General features: G+C 40.2%; 1 protein-coding gene and 1 non-coding gene across 5 annotated transcripts in view; both read right to left on the bottom strand.

Moving 5' to 3' along the window:
• The window catches only part of pbx4 (pre-B-cell leukemia transcription factor 4), a 265,310-nt gene that overhangs the window by 60,029 nt on the left and 180,972 nt on the right, over window positions 1-24,309 (bottom strand). The gene's annotated exons all lie outside the window — the stretch shown is intronic.
• Window positions 10,707-10,779, bottom strand: trnaf-gaa (transfer RNA phenylalanine (anticodon GAA)). The gene has a single exon. It is a non-coding gene; the product is annotated as a tRNA-Phe (tRNA).

Raw genomic sequence — 24,309 nt, 5'->3', positions numbered from 1 at the left:
GGATTTTTGGAAAGCTTTTAATATTGGTCAATGAGGTTTGAGAGTGGTGAAACTGAGGTAATGTACTTTCGTGTATTGAAAATTAGTTATCAAAATGAGAGCACTGAATTAATGGCTGGTAGGCTATGACTAGTAAGGTACCACATGGATCAGTATTTAGGTCCCAGCTATTCACAATGCATGTCAATGTTTTGTCAAAGAAGCCATACATTATAAATTCACATTTGCTGATGAAACTAGACCAAGGAGGGATAGTGAATATGGGAAAGTGTGCAAAGTGGCTTTAGGGGCATACAGCCAAACTGAGCAAGTGGACAAGAGCATGGCAGGTGGAATGTATTTTGGAAAATCAAGAGGCCATCCACTTTGGTGCGCATAATAGAAAAGCAAAGCATTCATTATGTGGCAGACACAAAATGCTGGAGTAACTCAGCGGGTCAGGCAGCATCTCTGGAGAGAAGGAATGGGTGACATTTCGGGTCGAGACCCTTCTTCAGACTGAACTATGTGGTGTGAGGTTGAGAAGTGTTGATGTTCAACGGTTCCTGGGTGTGTTAGGAAGACATGGTTTGTTAGCGTTTGTAGGGAGTTTGATTAGAGAAGAACAGGTGATTTATTATAATTGTTTTTGACCTTGAGGAGACCACACCGAGTGTATTTGAACAGTTTTGATTTTCTTACCCAAGAAAGAATGCCTTTGCCCTAGAAGGAGTGCACCTAAGTTTCACTAACATAGCTCTAGGGATGGCAGGTTTGTCAGACATGAAACAATCCAGTAAACTTGGATTATATTCTTTAGAGTTTAGAAGAATGAGAGGCAATCTCATCAAAACCTACAAAAGCTAACAAACCACGTCTTCCTAGTCATAGGGTCGACAGACTAGATGCAAGGAGGTTATATCCCTTTACTGAGAAGACTAGGTCAAGGGAGTCGTTTCTGAGAAAGAATGAGCCATTTGGAACTGAAATGAGGAACGATTTCTTCACTTAGAGGGCAGTTAGAATTCTCTACCCAAGGGAACCATGGCAGGTCTTTCACAGAGTTAATTCAAATCAAAGATCAATAGATTTCTGGATATTAGGGGAATTTGGGAATATTGTAATAGCACTGGAAAATGAAGCTGAGACTGAGGATCAGTATTAATCAAGACACATGGCCTACACTTGTTCCTAATTCTAATGTTCAAAAATAAAACATATTTAATTATACCATTTTTAATAATTTTAATAAAAATAATATAACAATATCTAGGATGAACTGACAAGTCTGAGGAACAGCCAGTGATTTCCCAAATGTATCCAGTAGAGGGAGCATGTGGAACCTGTACAAATTGGACAGGTTGCACCTCAGCAGGGCTGGAATCAATATCCTTGGAGGAGATCTGTGAACATTTAAACAAGTTTGGCAGAGGGTTGAAAACCTCAAAGGGAATTTAAGAAGAGGAGAAAAAAAGCAGGATGGGGACATGCGAACAGTAGTAAGTGAAGTAAACACACAACAAAATTAATGTGAAGCTGGTCGGCGTATAGAAGCACAGAAATCTCTTGAAATTACAAAGTGAGAGGTTTGCAGCTTTCACAAGATATATGTAATAAGAGCACAAATATAAGTAAAATGGTATGATGACGAGAGCAGTACAGTAACTTGCTGCAATAACTGCCAACACACTAAAATAATCAAATGTAAAATGTGTATTAGCATTTCAAGAGGTAATGTCATAAAGGTTGCAATAAACACGGGTCTTTTCGAGCTGGTATTTGAAGGACATTGGCCTAGAAATTCACCTGTACGATCTTTCTAGTGCTAGCAATCTCCCTAACATTGTTTCAAAAAGTTTGAGAAAAGAAAAATCACAATGCTATAGTTTATTTTTTGCTCTGGTTTATTTTCACCCACATGTTTAGACCTTAATGTTGTATCCTTATTGTTTTGATGTGTTTATGCTTTATTCTTAATTGTTAACTGTATGTTTGTGTTGTCATTAACGAGCGGAGCACCAAGGCACATTCCTTGGCCAATATACTTATTCATTCAAAACTTAGTTTATATTTGTTCGCACCATTTCCAAAACAGCACTAGCTAGACCTCCTGTGTTAGTCTTTTTTGGTACACCAAGCTTTAGGAGTCAAATTTCCCACGTTAGTGACAGCATTCTCCACAGCTTTGATCTTATGAAGCGCAGGTCTTCCCCAGGCTACGAACGCCTGACTAATGTACAGACCTAACAGCTGCTGTGAAGCTGGAGGAATCTTCTGCCTGTGGGAGCTTGATTTGCAGCAATATCTGAAAAGTTGAGTTAAACAGCCGGGTTTAACTACCCATTACCCTTGGTTGCTCCATGGGTTTGTTTAAATTGATTGCCAGGCCGCCACATTGTCAACTTGCGATCTCTTCGGGTTACAAACAGTTCACAGTAATGCGACCCTGTCATAACCTGGGGAGAACCTGTGGCTATTGAAGGGTCACACCATTGTACGAAACAAGGATGCAATACAAACATTCAAATTTTAGTCTAAATTGCACCGTGGTAGCCCTTACTTTATAAATGTTAGTGTTGATTGTAGTTGCTTGAACTATCTTTTCTTAGAAGTGTTTTTTTTTGTTGTTTCAGTGAAGTTATAAGTTGAGTAAGCAGCATTATAACTTTTCATCAGCTGCTGCAAAGTGTTGACGGGGGATGTTTGCATGCTACAATGATGGAAGTATTTGTCAGATGTCCAGGATGTACCTCCAGTTTTGACAGATAACATTCCAGTAACAAATGAACAAGAAGTACCTATATTGCTCTCAAAGCCAAAGTCAGTGTCACCCTCATTCTGAGAAACTTGCCTCAGGTTCCTGTCTTTGTATGCTGTCTTTGCTGATATATGCTACATATGCAAAAGTCCGGAATAGCACTTCTATGAATCTGTCATCTTTCATAAATGTGATTTTTTTTCCATTAACACCTGAAAGGGGTATTAGGCTGCAGTTCAGGTTATCAAAAAGTCTTATTAATAAAAGCACTCTTGCCTTGCAGATCCCCGTCAGCAACTTACTGCCATGAGTACCACCTCTTATATCAAATGCACTGCTCCAGTTTTTTTCAACTTATTTCTGATCTGATAAACACGAAACAAGGAAGCAGTACGAACATTCAAATTTAAGTCTAAATTGTTCCAAGTGATAGTCAATACTTTATGTGTTAGTGTTGATTGTAGTTGCTTGAACTATCTTTTCTTGGAGGTGGTCTCACATATTTTGGCTTCAGTGAAATTATAAGTTGTATGCTTTCGTATACAGCACTATAGCTTTTCATCCACTTCATATGAAAATGCACACCTCCAGATTCAGGGACAGCTTCTTCCCAGCTGTTATCAGGCAACTGAATTATCCTCCCACAACCAGAGAGCAGTCCTGAACTTCTATCAACCTCTTTGGTGACCCTCAGCCTATCTTTGATCGGACTTTGCTGGCTTTTCTTTGCATTACACGTTATTCCCTTATTATGTATCTACACACTGTAAATGGCTCGATTGTAATCATGTATTGTCTTTCCGCTGACTGGTTAGCACGCAACAATAGCTTTTCACTGTACCTCGGTACACATGACAATAAACTAAACTGAACATTAATCTGGAAGTTGTTAAAATGCTAAATATCCCGATTAGGATATAGAGATGTGTTATTTATCAGTGGTCACTCTACAACTATTTATTTTCCACACCCCCACATATTGCTGCTCCTGTTGTTTTAATCCTTAGTTATCTTAACATTGCTTACATGCAACTTATACTTGTTTTGCTTTGGTGTGACTTGGTAAATTGTGCTAAGTTAGGCCAGTTCCTCATCACAAAAAACAGAATGCTGGATGAACTCAGTAGATCAAGCAGGATCTATGGAAGCAAAAAGGGTAGATGACATTTTGGGTCAAGTGTTCAGGACTGAGAGAGAACAAGAAAGATTACCAGTATATAGCAGTGCAGAGGTGGGTGGGATAGAGGATGATTGATGATCGGTGGAACCTGATGTGAAAGGGATGATGGGCAAATCAACAGGTTCTATCTTCCCATCATCGCCTCCCCATCCAAGAAATTCACACAAGTTACACCAACAAATCACTTGGTGATTTCAGCTTAAGGTGATTTCAGCACCTTAAATTTTGTTAAATATGGTGCCTCTCGTGTAAATTCACACTTTTAAAATATAATGATGTTGACGATGACAGTGAAGATTGTAATTACAAAACAGCACTAATCTTTTTCAGATTTAAATCTACAGTAAATCCATGCAAAAATTCTTAAGATCATAGCCTCAACATACTCATATGTTTAATTAACATTTAAAAAAATATCTCAAATGACTACGATTTTCAAAAATAAATCATGCAAAACAATGTAATACTTTCTAATAACTTTGGTGGAAAATAGACAGATGATTTAGGGGGGAGGGTGTTGTCGAATGCTGCCAAAGATTTCCTTGATGTCTCATTTATTTGCCATTAGTTGTCCGTTTCAACTGACAAGTAGGAACAGTGGGGTGACACATTAACATTAAAATTTTCGGCAATGCTGAGTATAATTTACAAAATTCAGTTTTGGTTACTAAACACTCAATAAATATAGTAGCAAGAATCTCCACAACAGCTGGCTCCCAGTACAATGGCTCCCCTATTTTTTGCCAATAATTACAGCTGGTGGGATAGAATGGGTTTCCATCAAATCAAACACTTCCACTACATGAAATGGTGGTGAGGCAAGAAAAGCGACTTTTGTTTTAAAATTGTATGTGTTCTTTGGCACAGAATCATCAGCAAAGCATGTGGTGGCATGAAAGCACATTATCCAATAGGCAAACTAGCAATATTTCAATTTTCAATTGTAACACAGCTGCTAAATATTTCAGTATGATTTGTGTGGCCCCAATTATGATTCAATTTTCTCTTCTAACCTCCCTTAACCTGGTCAAGTTGAGGCATTCAAGCACTATTTCTGGGCACATGTGGGAACAATTTGACTACCCTTTATATTTGTGAAACAAGAATGTTCCCTCCTCAGCAATGCGGAATGATCTCACTTTCAATCCCTCATTACCAAAAAGATTGGGAACTATTAATGTGGCGAGAATGAGAAAGAAGCAACTCGCAATGGTAATTCTGCTTTGCACCTATATCTATTTTGCAGCACAAAAGAAAATTATAATGTATTAAGTATATGTTTATAAACTAATGTGTAGGAATGAATTGCAGATTCTGGTTTAAACCGTAGACACAAAATGCTGGAGTAACTCAGCAGGACAGCATCTCTGAAGGGAAGTAATGGGTGATGTTTCGGGTCGAGTCTGAAGAAGGGTCTTGACCCGAAACGTCACCCATTCCTTCTCTTCAGAGATGCTGCCTGTCCCGCTGAGTTACTCCAGCATTTTGTGTTTATAAACTAACTTTAATTTAAGGTGATGCAATATTTCTGACCAGGATCAATAGAATTTGTAAAACTATCAGAATTTTATTGCCTGCCTCAGTGAATAAGGTTTTATTTACGAACTTTATATTTTCTCTAGATTATTTGTTGATCTTACTGTGCATACTGTGCAACTTTGGTGATGAATGTGCCAATAGCACAAATAACAGGAGGACCCTGGGCATTTCAACAATTGTAAAATATCTCATGGACAAATAATTTAGAAAATGTTACTAAATATTAACTTCATAAGTTAAAATTTTCTACAGATAAGAGTATAATTTATAGATTCTAGAAGATTAGACAGCTGAGCTGCATGTTTTAACATTTTGGAATACTGTATGTTCTCGATGAACTTGAGTGACATTTCCATAGTTATGTACTTTAAACTTCATTTAAGTTTTCAGATCCTGATGACAATGAAGTACAATATCAGACATGATAAGAAAGCAATTGCGATTGACATTAACCGCAGGTCATCTTGGAAAGTGGGTCAGGCTTCAGGAGAACAGAAAAAGCACAGCTGCAAAGTGCCAGCATTGGCAGAGGTCCAAGATAGCAGGTTTTGTGATGGCAGGGAACACATCAGATGTGTCTTCCCAATGAAAACAAGTCAATCCTTCTCAGCCAGTCACATTTCCACTGTTAACTGATTTTTAAAAATATAGTTTTATTTATCATTGGATCAATAGACACTGAACAGATAATCAATAATCAAAATTACGTTGTTTAAAAACAACCCCTGGCTTGTGTCGATGTCAGAACAGTGATGCTAATAGTGGATGCAGTATCTGGTGATGTTATTGGCAAATAGTTATATCATATGAAGTTCTATTTATAATACATATTAACTAGTTATCAGTTAGCTCAATGTTTGGAGTCTCGTTACTTTTCATTTTATGCACTTGCTAAGATCATAGAATGGTCAATGGAGGTGTTTTACATCAAACACAATTCAAGGTGAAAGATTTAAAATGTTTATGTCTGTTCCTCCACTATTAACAAACTCAGGATTGCAATTGGACCTTTTTTTCCTTCTTTTAACTTGATTCCTTGAATAAAGAAATATTAACCTGTTCACCTTTGTTGAGCCTTGTTTTTAATTGAATACTGACACCATTTACCCCATAAAATGACTGCTATGCTAAAATTATGTAGAAAGAAAAAAAGCCTGAATACTCTAGGATTATTTCATTAAAAATACTAACATAAAGGTGCAATGATTTATAATCTACACAATATATTTTGCACATAAAGTACGCAACATGGCACCTAGATAAAACGAATGAAATTTGCATTGAAATTCCAATTTCAAAAGGTAGATGCCGCTAAAAATCAGCTCTTTTTCCCCACGTCACACACAGTAAAAATAGGTCGCAGCGTGTTTAAAGTTACCAGAAGTATTGAGATGTTAAAATGCATTGTTTGTTCTCATAATTAAAAAAATAACTGAAAACCTCAGTACATCAGAGAATTGGACTGACTACATATTGATCCAAATTTGCTGAGAGTTTAGCATTATGCAGCATCAGGATTCCTGTGTAAATTCATAAGCCCTGAACTTATGTCCAATTGTGTCAGTGATTTCCCAGCTGTGTTGTACCGCAAGACTTATCATGAAGGGCTATTGTATGGTAGGTGCTTACTGACATTTCCCAGCATTTATTTTATGGAATGTGCTTCCAATCCTGCATCAGATTAGACATGGCACTGGATTCATAATTCAGTTCCTTTGAATGCGTATTATAGGGCTGTGGTGAGGGTAACAGCCTAGAAAATGAACTGCACAGCAATGCCTTTTTCAGCAATATACATCTGAAAGTTTACTTCATCTAGAGTAGATGGTTTTGCAACCAGTTCTGTGTTCAAATCATATCAATCATGACATTTAAACAGGTAATTCCTATTGCAAGAACTGTTGCAACCCCATGTGATTTATCATTCCCTGCGCACAACTCCTTTTGGTTCATTTGCTGGACACAGTCTTATAAATGCAATGGCAATCTCGGAGGCTAGCGGTTAAATATAATCGTTCCCAAATTCCCATCACTGCACTAAAACATCGCCAAAATCCTGCACAATGTTCAGCCTCCTGTTTCCCTGAACCCCCATCCACACAGGCCTTGCAATTCTCCCCTTCATTGCAAGTGCTCTTCCACAACCTGCTTTCCCATTTGCCTGTGTTTGGCCCATTTCCCACTAAATCTTTCCGATCCATGTACCTGTGCAAAAGTGCTGCTTTTGTACCTATCTTAACCTCTTTCTCTGGCCCATATACCCATCACCCTCTGTGTGAAGCAGTTGCCCCTCAGGTCCCTTTTAAATCTTTTCCTTCTTATCTGAAGTCAATGTCATCTAGCTTTTGATTCCCCACCCCTTGGAAAAGGACTTACCTTATTAATTCCCCTCATGATTTTATATACCTCTACGATTTCCCCTCAGTCTCTTACGTTACAACCTCTCCTTAGTGCGACCTCACCAACATCTTGTACAACTGTAACATCACAACCCAATTCCTTCACTGACTGATGAAGGCCAGTGCACCAGATGCCTTCTTCACCATCTTATCTACATGAGATGCCACTTTCAGGGACAATGTACTTGTACATCTAAGTCACTCCATTCTACAACACTCCCCAGGGCCCTATTCTTCACTATGAAAGTCCTACCTTGGTTCAATATCCCAAAACGCAACACCTCATACTTATTTGAATTGAATGCCACTTGCCATTCCTCGGCTCACTTGCCTAGCTGAACAAGACCCCATTGTAATCATTAATAACCTCCTTCACTGTCAATGATGCCACATGCTTTAATGTCATCTGCAAATAAACCAATGTTTTTTGACATCCAGATAATTTATATAAACATCGAACAACAACGAGCATAACACCAACCTCTGAGGCACACCAATAGTCACAGGCCACAAGTCTGAAACAAACCAAACTTCGAAAATTAGCCTCTGCTTCCTGCCAACGAGCTAATTATGTATCCAATTAGCCAGTTTTCCCTGGATCCCATTTGATCTAATCTTCCGGACTAGTGTACCAAAAGGGTCCTTGTCAAAGGCCTTACTAAAGTCTATATAGACAGCGTCCACTACACTGCCCCTCACCAATTACTTCTTCAAAAAATTCCAACGGATTTGTGAGACACAATTTCTCACACATTAAGCTATGTTGATTATCCATAATCATTCATGTTCATCCGAATGTAGGTACATCCTATCTATCAGAATCTCTTCCAATAGCTTACCCCCAAGTTCCCTGGCTTGCCCTTGCTGCCCTTCTTAAATAACGATACAACATTAGCTATCCCTCAGTCTTCTGGAATTTCACCCGAGGATAAAGACGATGCAAATATCACTGCAATATCTCAGCCATTTTGTCCCCGAGCTTCCCACAAGGTCTGAGCCTGCACTTGGTCAGGCCCTGGGGATATATCCACGTTATTGTGCTTTAAGGTTGCCAATACCTCTTCTATGGTAATTTGTAATGTGGTCCAAGACATCGCAATTCATTTGACAATAAACAACAGGTAGGTAGGTAATAAGCAGTAGGTAGGCCATTCGGCCCTTTGAGCCAGCATCGCCATTCAATGTGATCATGGCTGATCATTCACAATCAGTACCCCGTTCCTGCCCTCTCCCCATACCCCCTGACTCCGCTATCATTAAGAGCTCTATCTAACTCTCTTGAAAGTATCCAGAGAATTGGCCTCCACTGCCTTCTGAGGCAGAGAATTCCACAGATTTACAACTGTCTGAGTGAAAAAGTTTTCCTCATCTCCATTCTAAATGGCCTACTCCTTATTCTTAAACTGTGGCCCCTGGTTCTGGACTCCCCCAACATCGGGAACATGTTTCCTACCTCTAGCGTGTCCAATCAATTAACAATCTTATAGGTTTCAATAAGATCCCCTCTCATCCTTCTAAATTCCAGTGTATACAAGCCTAGTCGCTCCAGTCTTTCAACATATGACAGTATGTTGCCTCAATTCCTTAGCTTCCATGATTTTCTTTACAGTATACACCGATGAGAAATATTAATTAAAAAAATCTTACCCATGTCCCGTTGCTCCACACATAGAAGGCCACACTGGTCATTAAGGGTCTTTTAAACATTATAATTGTACCTGTCGCTACAGCTATGGTTGCCAACTTCCTCACTCCCAAAGGGACACGGTGATGTCACCGCCCCGCGCCCCGCGTGAGCTCACCCATCCAGAGGCCATGTGCTCCCGCTCCACCAATGGCGGCCGCCCGGCCCGGGGCGTGGGTCAGTGACATCACCCTTTGTCCCTTCTTTGGGAGTGAGGAAGTTGGCAAGCCTACTAATACGGGACAAGGGCAGTCCCGTACGGGACAACGGGATGTTCTGGCTATTACGGGACAGTTGGCAACCCTAGCTGCAGCTCCCTCAAGCAGCTTGTTCCATATACCTACAACCCTCTGTGTGAAAAAGTTGTCTCTCGGGTTCTTTTTAAATCCTTCCCATTCCACCTTACTGCCCTCCATTTTTGGTTGCTTTACACTATTCCTACCAGTGTCTTCTTTCCTTTGTTATTAAACACCTTCTAATAGATTCACCATCTTCTCAGATCATCTCTCACATCAATACCTATTTTGATTCTTGCCCCCATGAATGCCAACCTCATCTTCCCACCGATCCTTCCTAAATATTCTTTACCCAGATTTGACCCCCTTGCAACCAAGTCCCCATAATGGCTATCAGATCACAGATTTTTTCGTACAATTTTCCAAATACCGCTGTTTCTTACACTGCACTGTTCACTAAAGGCAAATAATTCCTTGCGCATGGTCAAAACAGGTGGTCACAGACTTCCAGACTCACTCTTTTAACAGGCTCAATGAGTTCACTTTTTCTCTGTCAAACTTTTATTGCTGTCAATCTGTACATGAGGTTTGTCCATATGCCAAGGCTCCTCATTTCAAACCAGAGCAATGTTGAGTAGATAGAGCTTAGTTTAGTTTAGAGATACAGTGCGGATACAGGCCCTTCGGCCCACCAAGACCGCACCGACCAGCGATCCCCACACATTATTACAAGCCTACACACATGGAACAATTTACACTAATACCAAGTATACAAACCCAAGCCAATTAACCTACAAACCTGTAAGTGTGGGAGGAAACTGAAGATCACGGGGAAAACGTACAAACTCCGTACAGACAGCAAACCTGGGTCTCCAGCGCTGAAAGTGCTGTAAGGAAGCAACTCCACCGCTGCGCTACCTTGCCGCCCAAATGCCGAAACCCGGGATTGAACCAGGGACCTTTAGATCTTCAGTCTAGCGCTCTCCCAACTGAGCTATTTCGGCTGTCGCAAAAACGTAAAAATGTACAGAAAACTCCATGACCACGTGCAACTGTTTTATTGAATTCTCGAACTCCACTGAGCACGTCCGTGTACGTCATGCATTTACATACAAAACGTCTGGGGAACATAATAAAATTGTGTTGGTCATAAAGGAAATCTCCAATTATGAAATTGCAGAAGGGACCACCTGCTTTCAACTACAGAGACGGTCATTCCAAAATTCCTTTTCAAGTGCAGGTTCAGGAGATGATGCAATCCTTCCTGAGAGACCGATTCCCTTTCAAGGAGTACAATGGACATGAATGTCACCATGCAGCAAATCATGTGCAGAGAGCTGCAATAACGTTTGAAGTCTGAAGAAGGGTCTCGACCCGAAACATCACCCATTCCTTCTATCCAGAGATGGTGCCTGTCCCCCGCTGAGTTACTCCAGCATTTTGTGTCTATTAACGTTTGTACATGTCCCTACTGATCTGAAAAGAAAAAATCCTTTGGTTCTCTCAAACAAGAGGAATCGTAAAGCATCATCTCAAATTTCTTGTCCCCAAAAAGTCAGCAGCATCCTAAATTGGCTCCACAATGAAAGAAAACTGTGATTGTCACCAGCTCTTGGGATATTTTATCCTGCTGTATTTAAATAAATATCACTTTACACTGTTCCAGAAACTGCTTTAGATAAATAAACTTTTCACTAGACCGAGCAGTATCACAAAACTCCCAACTGAGGAATGAACTTTTGACCTACAATCCCCAGAGAATAGAATACCACAGAGTACTCTGAAGTGGTAAATAGACTCAGGTTGAAACATAATTCAAAATGCTGCTAAGCTGCAGTGTGTGCTGCTACATATCGACTATTTGTGCACGGCAATTCATTTATATACAACAGATCACAGGCATTTTGTAAAAGGACGTAGAGGGAAGCCGATTTAGCAGCACACTTACACTGTATTGCTAAATCAATATTTTATTAGGTTTTCTGTTGCGATGCAGAATGACAGAAAAGTGCCAGACCAAATTAGATAATGTGACACATAATGTATCACCACCAAAGTTAGCAATTCCTTATTGCCTAACAGCAATAAACAAATAATTTAATGGATTTTCTCCCCAAAATTTTAAGTGTCTCTCTCCACTCCTCTCCAAATATCATACATGATTTTCACATGTAATATGGGGCAGAACCTATCCCCATATTTCTGCCATGAAGGAGGCAGCTAAGAACCACGAGCAAAATTTCAACTGTTAAATCTCTGCCTTAAATGGAGAAAGGAAGGAGGAAACCGAAACGGCATCAGTGCTCTAATGAGGACAAAAGTTCAGAAATCAGCAGGTGAGAAACTGTGAATAAAAGTCGACACTCTTAACAGAATTTACTGAAATTCTAATTCACTCAATATTAGGGTCGAGACCCTTCTGAAGAAGGACCTCGACCCGAAATGTCACCCATTCCTTCTCTCCAGAGATGCTGCCTGTCCCGCTGAGTTACTCCAGCATTTTGTGTCTACCTTGTGTTAGCATCATCTTTAAACAAATGTCAAACGCACAGATTCCAAACGTACATTTCAAGACTTCAGCCTTTTTTTTTCCAGTGGGAAATCAACAAGGGGAAAAATATACTTTACATTAACAGCATAAGACATGTGAACAGTCTATTCCCAACGCCAATGTAATTTGCAGGATCATTACTATTAAGTCTGCATTTCCATTTCTACAATCCCCTTGTCCACTTTGGACTCTGCACACACAATCATTCATATTCTCAAGAGTTGAAGAAAGTTGAAAGTGTTTTTCAACTATTTTCATACCTTTTACGGAATGTGCTCTGAAATAAAACAATGTTTATTGCTAAAGAAAATCCATTCTAAGAAATTCAAATTGCTGAGTTAATTCTGAATATAACATTAGTATTTAATATTAAAAATAATCAAGCAACTTAAATTAAATTCTGAATTAAGAGACTTAGCAATAAGGTCACATTGCTACTAACAGTTTTGTGTGATTTACTAGTGGAGTTGGGGAGGGTATTGTCTACATTGGTAGGGGGTGTGACTACTAGATAATGACCCATATGAAAGGTTGGTTAATAAATCTGAGTGCATGAGGTTAATTGGTCAGTTGCATCGTGGAAAGAAATTCAGAGTGAAGGATGGTAGGGACTGAAATTCCCCAAATCTCTACAATGAAGCAGTGTATTTTTGGACACATCATTGGCCTGCAGATGTCTGAAGAAGGGTCTCGGCCCGAAACGTCACTTATTCCTTTTCTCCAGAGATGCCGTCTGACCCGCAGAGTTACTCCAGCTTTTTGTGTCTATCTTCAGCATCTGAAATTCCTTCCTGCACTCATTGACTTGCAGACATGGATGTACATATTAAAATTTTCAAATCTATAAATTTTCAAAGCACAAGGGTGACACAGTGGCGCAGCGATAGAGTTGCTGCCTTACAGCGAATGCAGCGCTCGAGACCAGGGTTCGACCCCGACTACGGGTGCTGTCAAGTCAAGTCAATTTTATTTGTATAGCACATTTAAAAACAACCCACGTTGACCAAAGTGCTGTACATCTGATTAGGTACTAAGGAAAAAAAAAAGAAACATATAGTAGCACGCAAACAGTTCACAGCGCCTCCTCAATGAGCCTCAAACGCTAGGGAGTAGAAATAGGTTTTGAGCCTGGACTTAAAGGAGTCGATGGATGGAGCAGTTCTGATGGGGAGAGGGATGCTGTTCCACAGTCTAGGAGCTGCAACCGCAAAAGCGCGGTCACCCCTGAGCTTAAGCCTAGACCGCGGGATAGTCAGTAGCCCCAAGTCGGCCGACCTGAGGGACCTGGAGTTAGAGAGGGGGGTTAGAAGATTTTTGATGTAGGGGGGGAATGTCCATTTAGGGCTTTATACGTGAATAGGAGGAGCTTGAAGTTGATTCTGTATCGTAGAGGGAGCCAGTGGAGAGAGGCCAGAATCGGGGTGATGTGGTCCCTTTTACGGGTACCCGTCAGGAGTCTCGCTGCGGCGTTTTGGACCAGTTGCAGGCGGGACAGGGAAGATTGGCTGATCCCAGTGTATAGGGAGTTGCAGTAGTCTAGGCGGGAGGAAATGAAAGCGTGAATGGTTTTTTCTGTGTCGTCGAATTGGAGGAAAGGTTTGATTTTAGCTATGGTTCGAAGTTGGAAGAAGCTGGCTTTTACCACAGCGTTGACTTGCTTATCAAATTTTAATGCAGAGTCAAATATCATGCCGAGGTTTTTGACATGCGGTTTGACTAGGCAGGATAGACTTCCAAGACTGCCTGTTATCGATTTGATGGAGTCGGGGGAGCCGAATAGGATGACCTCAGACTTGCTCTCATTTAATTGGAGGAAGTTCTGTGCCATCCAACATTTTATGTCCTCAAGGCAGTGTAAGAGGCTGTTTAAATTTGACTGGTTGTTGGGTTTCAGGGGGAGGTAAAGCTGAGTGTCATCGGCATAGCAGTGGAAAGAAATGCCGTGCCTTTGAATGATTTGGCCAAGGGGGAGCATGTATAGAGAGAAGAGAATGGGGCCTAGGATGGAGCCTTGTGGAACTCCGCAGGAGAGGCTAGCTGGAGCAGAGGAATAACTGCCTATGTTGATGGCGAAACTCCTATCTTTGAGGTACGAAGTGAACCAGCTCAGGGCAGTGCCATCAATGCCAACCGCGTACTGGAGACGGTCAATAAGGATGGTGTGGTCCACTGTATCGAACGCTGCGCTGAGGTCGAGAAGGAGCAGGATTGCACAGTCGCCGGTGTCGATGGCGAGAAGCAGGTCGTTATGTACCTTCAACAAGGCAGACTCTGTGCTGTGGTGGGCTCTGAAACCTGACTGGAAACTTTCCAGGATGGTGTTTTGGTGCAGGTAGGGCACTAATTGGTTTAGAATTGCCTTTTCAAGGGCTTTTGACAGGAATGGCAGTTTGGAAATGGGTCTGTAGTTGCTAGGCAAGGTGGGGTCTAGGTTAGGTTTTTTCAGTAGGGGCTGGACCACCGCGTGCTTGAAACTGGTTGGAACAGTGCCAGTGGCCAGAGAACTGTTGATAATAGAGAGGATGCTGGGACCGGCTATTGCAATGACATCCTTCAGAAGGGCAGTGGGGGCAGGATCAAGGGGGCAGGTTGCAGGTTTCATAGCGGAGACAAGCTTTGCAAGGGAGGATAGAGTGACGGGTTGGTACGGTCAGTACGGAGTTTGTACGTTCTCCCTGTGATCTGCGTGGGTTTTCTCCGAGATCTTCGGTTTCCTCACACACTCCAAAGACGTACAGGTTTGTAGGTTAATTGGCTTGGTAAATGTAAAAATTGTCCCTAGTGGTAGGATAGTGTTAATGTGCGGGGATCGCTGGTGGGCTGAAGGACCTGTTTCCACACAATATTTCTAAACTAAACTAAACACAGTATGAACCAAATGCTGGTAAATGGGATTAGTAGCACAAGGATGGTTGGTCAGCATGAACATGATGAGATGTAAAAATAGCAAAGAGAACAGTAACAGACTTTGAGAATGCACAGGCTAACTTAATGTAAAGGCAGGTGGCAAATTAAATTTAATTCAGAAACGTAGTACATTTCGCAAGAAAAAAAGAGAAAATATAAATTAAACTAACAATTCTACACTGACCACAAGAACAAAATAACTTTGTCCATATATTGTGGAAAGTGATTTATTTTGCTCTGCTATATTTTTATGTTGAAACATTTAATTAATGCACTGCTATTCTCAGTAAAACTAATAATTTTGAAATAATTATACAATTGATTTGCTAACCCAACTGTTATCCTCCGCTACTGAATTTCAACCGTTGTACTGACAAGTAACCTTGGCCCTATCACATTCAGCTCCATAATCCATGCTGCGTAGGAAACAGGATCGTACTACTGCTACAATTTATTTCCCCTGCCACAAATTAAATGGCCACAGTATCTTGAAATGGGTTGCTACTGAACACTGATCCGCAAAGCATCATGAAATTATTATTTGTGCATTAGCATACAATTTATTCACTTCTTGAGATATGCAACAGAACCCAAATTATTATTTTTTAATTGTTGAGACATGCTAATGCCTCTTGAACTGCAAGGATCAGGTGTTCTGTAAATTACAACCTCCGATAAAATACAATTCCTGAAAGTTTGAACTAAGCATAGAAAATGCTGGAAATATGCAGCAGGGCATGAGGTTAATGAACATGTGGAAAGTATATGAGAGCTTACTATTTCTGGCTGAAACAGCTTGCAATTTTGCAAAATTTAAGTACTCTTAAATTCTATTGGCTACAAACCACATCATATTCAGCATATGATGTAAAACAAATAAAATAAGAAAATGCTGCAAGTACAGTGGCACAACGGTACAGTTGCGGCCTTACAGAGCCAGAGACCCGGGTTCCATCCTGATTATGGGTCCTGTCTGTATGGAGTTTGTACGTTCTCATCGTGACCCACGTGGATTTTCTCCGGGTCCTCCAGTTTCCTCCCACACTCCAGACCTACAGGTTTGTAGGCTAATTGGCTTGGTAAAATTGTAAATTATCCATAACGTGTAGGATTAGTGTTAGTCATAGAGTTATAGGGTCATACAGTGTGGAAACAGGACTCTCAGCCCAACTTGTCCACACTGGCTAACATGTCCCAGCTACGCTAGTCCCTCCTGCCCGCGTTTGGCCCATATCCCTCCAAACCTGTCCTATCTATGTACCCAAGTTAGTATGCGCGGATCGATGGTTGGTAGGCCGAAGGGCCTGTTTCTTCGCTGTATCTCTAAACAAAACAACTCGGCAGATCAGCCAACATCTATGGGAAAAGAAAGAGATGTACATTTAGGGTTGAAGACCCTTTGTCAAAACCAGGGAGGAGAGAAAGAAAGTTCCTTAAGCTGCAGGTAAGAAGAGGTTTGTTTCTGCTAGGGTAAAACCAGGGTGAAATGGACTGTAAACAAAGTTTTCTGGTCAATGAGTGAAAGGGAGTATAGAGTGAGAATCAATACAAAATAAAAGAATGTAGGAGCTGAGCAGATAAATACCCATCAGGTCAGGCTGGGTATTTCCTCCTGCATTTCAAGAGGAAAAGAAGATAAAGAGAAAACAAACAAGATGAACCAATATCACTTATGCACAACTGAAGGAGACTGAGAAATCAAGTTGCCTAAAGTTGTAAAATTCAATATTTAATCCAGAAGAATTTTAATGCTTAGATGTTACAGAGGTGCAAGATGTTGAATGGAGAGACCACCACATTGTGAACACTGAATGCAGTACACCAGGATGGGAAAGTAGCTCCAGTATTTTCATTTAAAATAAAGTTGTGACACACAGATGGCTGGTGGTAATATTTTCCATGACTGCCTCCCACTATGAGACCTCCTTTCATTTCTCCATCGCAAAAAAAAACATATTTGGAGCAAAAATTACAGAATGATATTGGTTAATAGAAAGACAAACTACACTGTATTTGAATACTTTAGAAAGTCTACAAAAGTAAAATTAGATAGCCAAATTGCCAGTAGGTTAACAATTATGTTTTTTGCTCATATGTGATACCAAAAAGACGGTTTGACAAAAAACTACTTAAACATATCTCCACTAAATTTCCACTGATATGAAATGATTTTCTTTAAACAGATATAATAAAAAACAGCATCATTGTTGCTGCTGTACAGCTCCAGCTGGTATTCACTCATTGAGCCAAATGGTTTCCTTCTGTATCATAAAAGAATATGAGAAATGAGAAACAATGTGTGATTTATAGAGTGTGCATATTTTCCACAAACGATAGGCAAGGAGATGTTGGTTGAATGGTGAAGTGCAAGAACAATTTTTAGAAACCAATATTTTAACAATAGCACACACAAATGTAAGATAAATATTTTTATAATGCAGCAAATGTAATAATGCTCCACCTAAACATGATCACTCTTCATAAACAAGCTCACACCACCATTGCGGTCACCATGCATTGACAGTAGATAAAAGACTTAAAACAAACAGAGATGAACTCAGCAGTTCAGGCAGCATCTGTAGAGGGAAATAACTCATCAATCACAAGATGGCGTCTGTCCCTTTTCCTACACAGAAGTCTGATTTATGAAGTTCTTCCAGCCAGCAGTTTGTTTTCACTCAAGATTCCAACATCTGCAGTCTCGTGATTTAACAAGTTGTGCTGGATATGGAAAACAAATCCAGTATATCCAATCTTTCCCCATAACTAGGCAATATTCTTGTGAATCTCCTCTGTAACCTTTCCAGAATAATTGTGTCCTTCCGATAGTATCAATCAGAACTGTAGGTTGAACATTCTTTCATTCTTTATATTCCTCATCCTCACCCTCCCACTTTGATTCCCAGACTTCCTCCCACCATCTTTGATCTCCTGTTACTATCTAATCCTTGCAACATCAGATAACGTGTGGTTCTAGTGGCGAAGGGGTGCGTATCAGAGTTCAGATTACTCAGGCACACACATTCGCAGTTTTTTGCAGAGATGGCCAAGAGGATTGAAGAGGGCAGGGCAGTTGATGTTGCCTACATGGACTTTAGCCTTTGTCAAGGTCCCACGTGGTAGGGTAGTCTGGAGGATTAGATTACATAGGATCTAGGGTAAGATAGCCAATTACATACAAATTTGACCAAATGGTGGAATGTGGCTATTTAGACTGTAGGCCTGCACCAGTGGTATGCCGCAACGATCGGTGCTGGGTCCACTGTTGTTTGACATCTATATTAAAGATTTGGGTGGCAATGTTGTTAACATGTTAACAATTTAATTCTGACAAGTGCAAGGTGTTCCATTTTGGAAACATGAACTAGTGCGGGACTTGTAACATAAATGGGTGGACCCCTTAGAATGTTATAGAATGGAGAGATCTCAGAGTGCAAGTGCATAACTCCATGAAAATGGCACATAGGTTGATTTGATGGTGAAGGTGTTTGGCACTCATGGCTTCATTGGTCATTGAATACATGTGTTGGGGCATCATGTTGCAACTGTACAAGTCAGTGCTGTGATCACACTTTGAGTACTCTGTGCAATTCCAGACACCCAGCTGAGGAATGATGTCATTAAGCTGGAAGGGGGGCAGGAAAGATTTATAAGGAGGTTACCAGAACTGAGGCTATGAGTTCCAAGGCTGGATAAGGCTGGATTAAAGTTGTTTTCACTTGAGCGTAGGAGGTTGAAGGATGACCTTCCAGAGATAAATGATGGTCACAGTCTTTTTTACAGGTAGGAGAGTTTAAAACAAGCGGCCATATATAAGGTGAGAGGAAAAAAATTAAAGGGGCATGAGGACAACTTTCTCACTCAGAGGGAAGTAGGTGTAAGGAATTAGCTGCCAGAGGAAGGGTACAATTACATTTTTAAAACATTTAGACAGTTACATAGATAGAAAGATTTAGAAGGATATGGACCAAACATTGACAAATGGGAGTAGCTCAGTTCAACATCGCGGTTAGCATGGGTCAGTTGGGCCAAAAGTCCTGTTTCTGTGCTGTACAACTGCATGTCTCCTCCATATGCAGAATAATGTAACTTTCAAGTTGGCAGACAGCCAACAATGGACCTACTTAATTGCTGGGAATCCATGTCATGAATCAGAGTCTTCTCAAAGGTTATTGTTTCACTGGGGTCATAAATCTGATCCAGGGACTGTTCCCAAAATATATGGTTACAGTAATATATGGAACATCAAAGCAATAACACTGTAGTTGGGAAAGTTAAGATTCGTCATATATATATAGTGGCGGTGTTCTCACTAATGTTGAGCATACTAAAAATATCCTGTGCAATTCTAAAATAACTAACATAAAATCACAGACAAGTCAGCCTGGCCTACAAACTGTAGCACCTCTACAGACCAATTCAAATGTATTTATGAGTACAATCACAAAGCATTCTGCTAGAAACTGTCTGAATTGAAATCCCCACACAGACCAATATCAATTTATATTACTTCCTTTAGTGGTCAATGTAAGTAACCACATAGATTTGTAATATCCTATAGTGATGGATTACATAGCTTTTTTTTTATTTTTCATTATGATAGAACAGAACATGAGGAAATTTCACACTGATACAAAATGGAAGGGACTAGGGTCAGGAAGACTGCAGAGTTACACACTGGATGATGAAGAGCTGTTTTATTATTAATAATTCTGCAAGACAACACATGAAGAAATCTTATTTAAAATAAATAATGTGCAATTAATGTCATGAGATTCCATGTGATCACATCATATTTGTAAAAGGTCCTATTGTACATGACAGCACCTTGCTGCTTTGCTAACTGGATGGACCACTACGGATTTCTTTATTTTCATTTTCCTTTTGGTATAATGTACACCTATAGTCAAATTTGCAGAAGCTTCTTAAAACAGCACATTTCGAAATAATATAACCACAGATTGAATTTGGAATTAACTTCCTAATGCTTCAAATTGCATTATGCTTTCTGGTCTTTTCCACTCCAGCCTCCTTTGCATCCCCCTTTTCTCACAAGTGAGAGTCACCTGCCCTGAGCATTCAATAATATTACCACCACTGCCCTCTGCCATCACCGGGAAGAATCAGTATGGAGTAGATGCCTAACGACAAGCCCACAAATACCATGGCTACAAGTGAAGGACCAAGGATGGGTATCCTGTTGCAAGATATTCACGCTGTCTCTTCAATGTTTTTCCACCATCTATAAAGTTCCCTCCATTTGTCATCTGTATGTATGAAATCAGCTTAAAATCCACAAAAACCTTAATCAAATCCATATATATAATATAAGAAAATAACTGCAGATGCTGGTACAAATCGAAGGTATTTATTCACAAAACTCAGCAGGTCAGGCAGCATCTCAGGAGAGAAGGAATGGGCGACGTTTCGGGTCGAGACCCTTCTTCAGACTGATGTCAGGGGGGCGGGACAAAGGAGGGATATAGGTGGAGGACAGGAAGATAGAGGGAGATCTGGGAAGGGGGAGGGGAAGAGAGGGACAGAGGAACTATCTAAAGTCGGAGAAGTCGATGTTCATACCACTGGGCTGCAAGCTGCCCAGGCTAAATCCAGGCTAAATCAGCCCACTTGATTGCTGCCTCATCCATCATCACAAATATTCATTTTCTCCACCACCAAATAACGCAAGATGCAAAATTTGTGTAACTTTCAGTCTCGTTGGTCCAGAAGGAACTTCTTGTTTACTTCCTGAAACAGCTAATCAAGAGAATACTTAAATTGCGTATTTTGTGTTAATTGACCTCCTGCAACTCACATCTATCCGGACAGCTTTGATTGCGGAGGCCAAGCCTTCTCTCAGCTGTCTCATCTCAGGATCATTCCAGCAGGTTGTGTCCTTGCGACATCTCAGTTTGCAGCTCACAGTTGCATTAGGCAGGTTATCCCAAGGTTCAAAATCAAAATCACTTTGTCTATTCATACCTGCACCTCAAAGGAGCAGCTGAGTGGGCACAGGGATTAACCTGCATGGTAGCTTTCCCATAGTGCGAGCATTATAATGGATTACTCTCATGTGGTATTACTCATTGCAGTCTTCTCTGCTAACTTCCTGCCAGAAACACCTAGCTGCATAACCCAGGAGGATTTTCTTGGTGCTAACACAAAAAAACCCTCCTATGAGTACTGTTCTTCATCAGCCTTTCCTTGTCATCTAACCCTCAGAAAGCACTTTCCCTCCCACACCACCCTCACACTCCCAATCATTTGAGGTCCACTGGAAACTTGCTACTTATTTGTTGTATGCCCCTTGGAGAGCTGCCTGCAGAGAATTTAACTGCCAGAGACAGAGGAGAGCAGTTAGGTTGATCCCTGGGGTCAGAGGTGATAAGCCAGAGTAATGAAAGACTGAGAACACAAACTTTTCACCTTGTTCAGAAGGTATTTGAGAGGTAAAGTGAGAGTAGATTCCTATGTGCACAGTCTAGGAGGAGAAGGAATGGAGATGGAAAATCAGACGTATAAATGGAGGAAGACACAAAATGGGACAAGCAGCATCTCTGGAGAGAAGGAATGGGTGACGTTTTGGGTCACCTATTCCTTCTCTCCAGAGATGTTACCTGTCCCACAGAGTTACTCCAGCATTTTGTGTCTATCTTCGGTGTAAACCAACATCTGTCCTTCCGACACATTAAGTGTAAAAGGAGGTTTTGGGGCCATTTCAGAAAATTCTTCTTCATGCAGTGCAATCTACATATGGAAAGAGGTTACAGAGAGGAAAACAGACAAAATTTTCAGTTTCATCAAGTGCAGGTGCTATCACAGAAATTGACTTGAAAATCTGTCTGCATGGATGGTAGGCAAAAAAAAGTATCAACTTCAAAATGCATTTTTATGACCACTATCCACTCCAGGTTCCTCAACCCAATTACTAAGGCACAACTGAATGAATATCATCAGGCCCATTTGGACAGGTACACACTTCAATCACCACAGTTCAATCATGATCCTGTGAGGATTTTGGGCTTCAAGACTAAAGATGCATAAACAGTAAAACTGAAATGCTCATCATTTCTACAACCAGCAGGTCTATTGTTGTCATACTGAAATAGGTCATTACCTTTACTGGAAATGTTATTACGGAATATAATTTAACCCTATTGCCATTTTTGCAAAAACAGTCTCGCCAAGTATCAACAAATACCAAATCACTGCATGTCATTATTTCATTTGTTTGAATGAAAATGAATTAAAATATCACAAAGTCCAATAATTCTATTTATTTCAAGAGCAGTAAGGTACCAATATACAGCAGGACTTAACTGTGCAAAAGAACTACCCCTTTCCCTGCCCTGGTGATTTTAATCATGCCTATCTCTTATCAACAAGATCACTAAATAAATCGGGTGACATGCTTGACATGATATTTTAGCTACCCATTGTAGAGGAGTGCTTTAAACATGGGGGTGTAATTCAACAGCAATTAGAAAACATGTCGAAGATGGTACATATGAGCTATGTCATGCTGTCAGAAATGCTCAACATAGTTAGGATGCTGCAGCCTTCCTCTATGCCACAAACGACATCACTCCCAGCTGCAGCTTAATTTTCTGTGACTTGTCTAATTACTGTAATTAAACATTAATTGCCATTAATTATTCACACATAAGCTAGTAGCAAGTCAAGTGGTAAAAGCCAGATGAAATCTGTCGTACAACTTACATGTGAAAACTGTGCCCTGTTCAATGTCGGCAGGTCATTGGGTTTGCCCATGACAGAACACATGCTTGAAACCCCTAAAATCCTCAAGGCTCTGATGTTGGCACTGTGGCCTGCAGACACCAACAGATAAGGCAAAGGCTTGCAATTACCAGAAGCTCTTGCATCTACACCATTCATTATGCTCAAAGCATCAGCCTTAGAAAGCCCCTTCAATTATCAGGCAACAATGTCTAATTAAAAAATAAACAATGTATAAAAATAATTCTGACCAATAGTATATTTTTAATTCTAATATTTTATATTTTAAGAGAACTATAAAAGATTTAGGAGTTATGAAAATCTTGCTCCCAAGTGAAAATAATCACATTTAGTCAGATATCTTCTGCTTCATTTCAGATTTCAAAATAAAGTTCCTCGGCACCAGAGTGTCTAGAAACACATTGGATATGAAAAAATAACCTGCATCTCCAAACTGCGTTTCAACTACACCCAAAAAATTAATTAGGAACAATTTTAAAGGTCAATTAAAATAAACCACGTGGAAAAGGTCTGATTTGACGACAAGATCACAAGCCTTTTCTGAAAAATGTTTCTTTTTGACGTTAGAGGGAGCACTAACATAGCCAACTGCATAACTACTGTCGATGGTTGAAAAGCAAGCCACACCAATTTTCCCTTGAATCTGATGATGCAAATTAAGCACTCAAGAGATCCAATTGACTGAGTGGCGCTGCTGCTGTGCAGAAGATTTTGCTAAGTACAAATTGAGAATGCTGGAAATATTTAGCAGGTCGAAGCTGATACTTCTGACAAAAGGTTACTCATCTGAAATTTAACCTAATATGTTTGCCCCTCTTCAGATGCTGTCCATCCAGTATGTAATGAATTTATTCCATAACAAAGTAAAAGCATATGGTTAAGTTACCTTTATGAAGCAAAATCTAATCACAAATTTTATGAAACAGTGTAATCAAATTATGCTGTCTAAATTGATCTGAACCAAAAATAACAAGGAAAGCTAATCAGATATAATATTATTTTCTACTTGAAGTGCAGAGTTTAACTCTAAATCCACCTTGATCAAGAAGAATGTCTGTTACCAATCACGTAAGTATAAATATTATTATTTTGACCAAGGCACCTAATGTGTCTCAGACCAATTACTTTTGTAAAATCCTGCCTCTTCTGAACACGGCTACATCTACTCATCGGACACCGATTATAACAGGCGATCTTTGAGTAAGGATGAAAGCTTCATTGTGAAAACGTTGGTCATAAATTACTGTGCCAAATTCATGTGGTATAACTGCTAAAATATTAAACAGCATTTCAGGTATAATACTGGGTTCCCACAAAC

Source organism: Rhinoraja longicauda, chromosome 37 (genome assembly GCF_053455715.1).
Source record: "Rhinoraja longicauda isolate Sanriku21f chromosome 37, sRhiLon1.1, whole genome shotgun sequence".
In the NCBI taxonomy this organism is placed as follows: Eukaryota; Metazoa; Chordata; class Chondrichthyes; order Rajiformes; family Arhynchobatidae; genus Rhinoraja; species Rhinoraja longicauda.
This window is presented reverse-complemented; position numbering and strand designations above follow the sequence as displayed.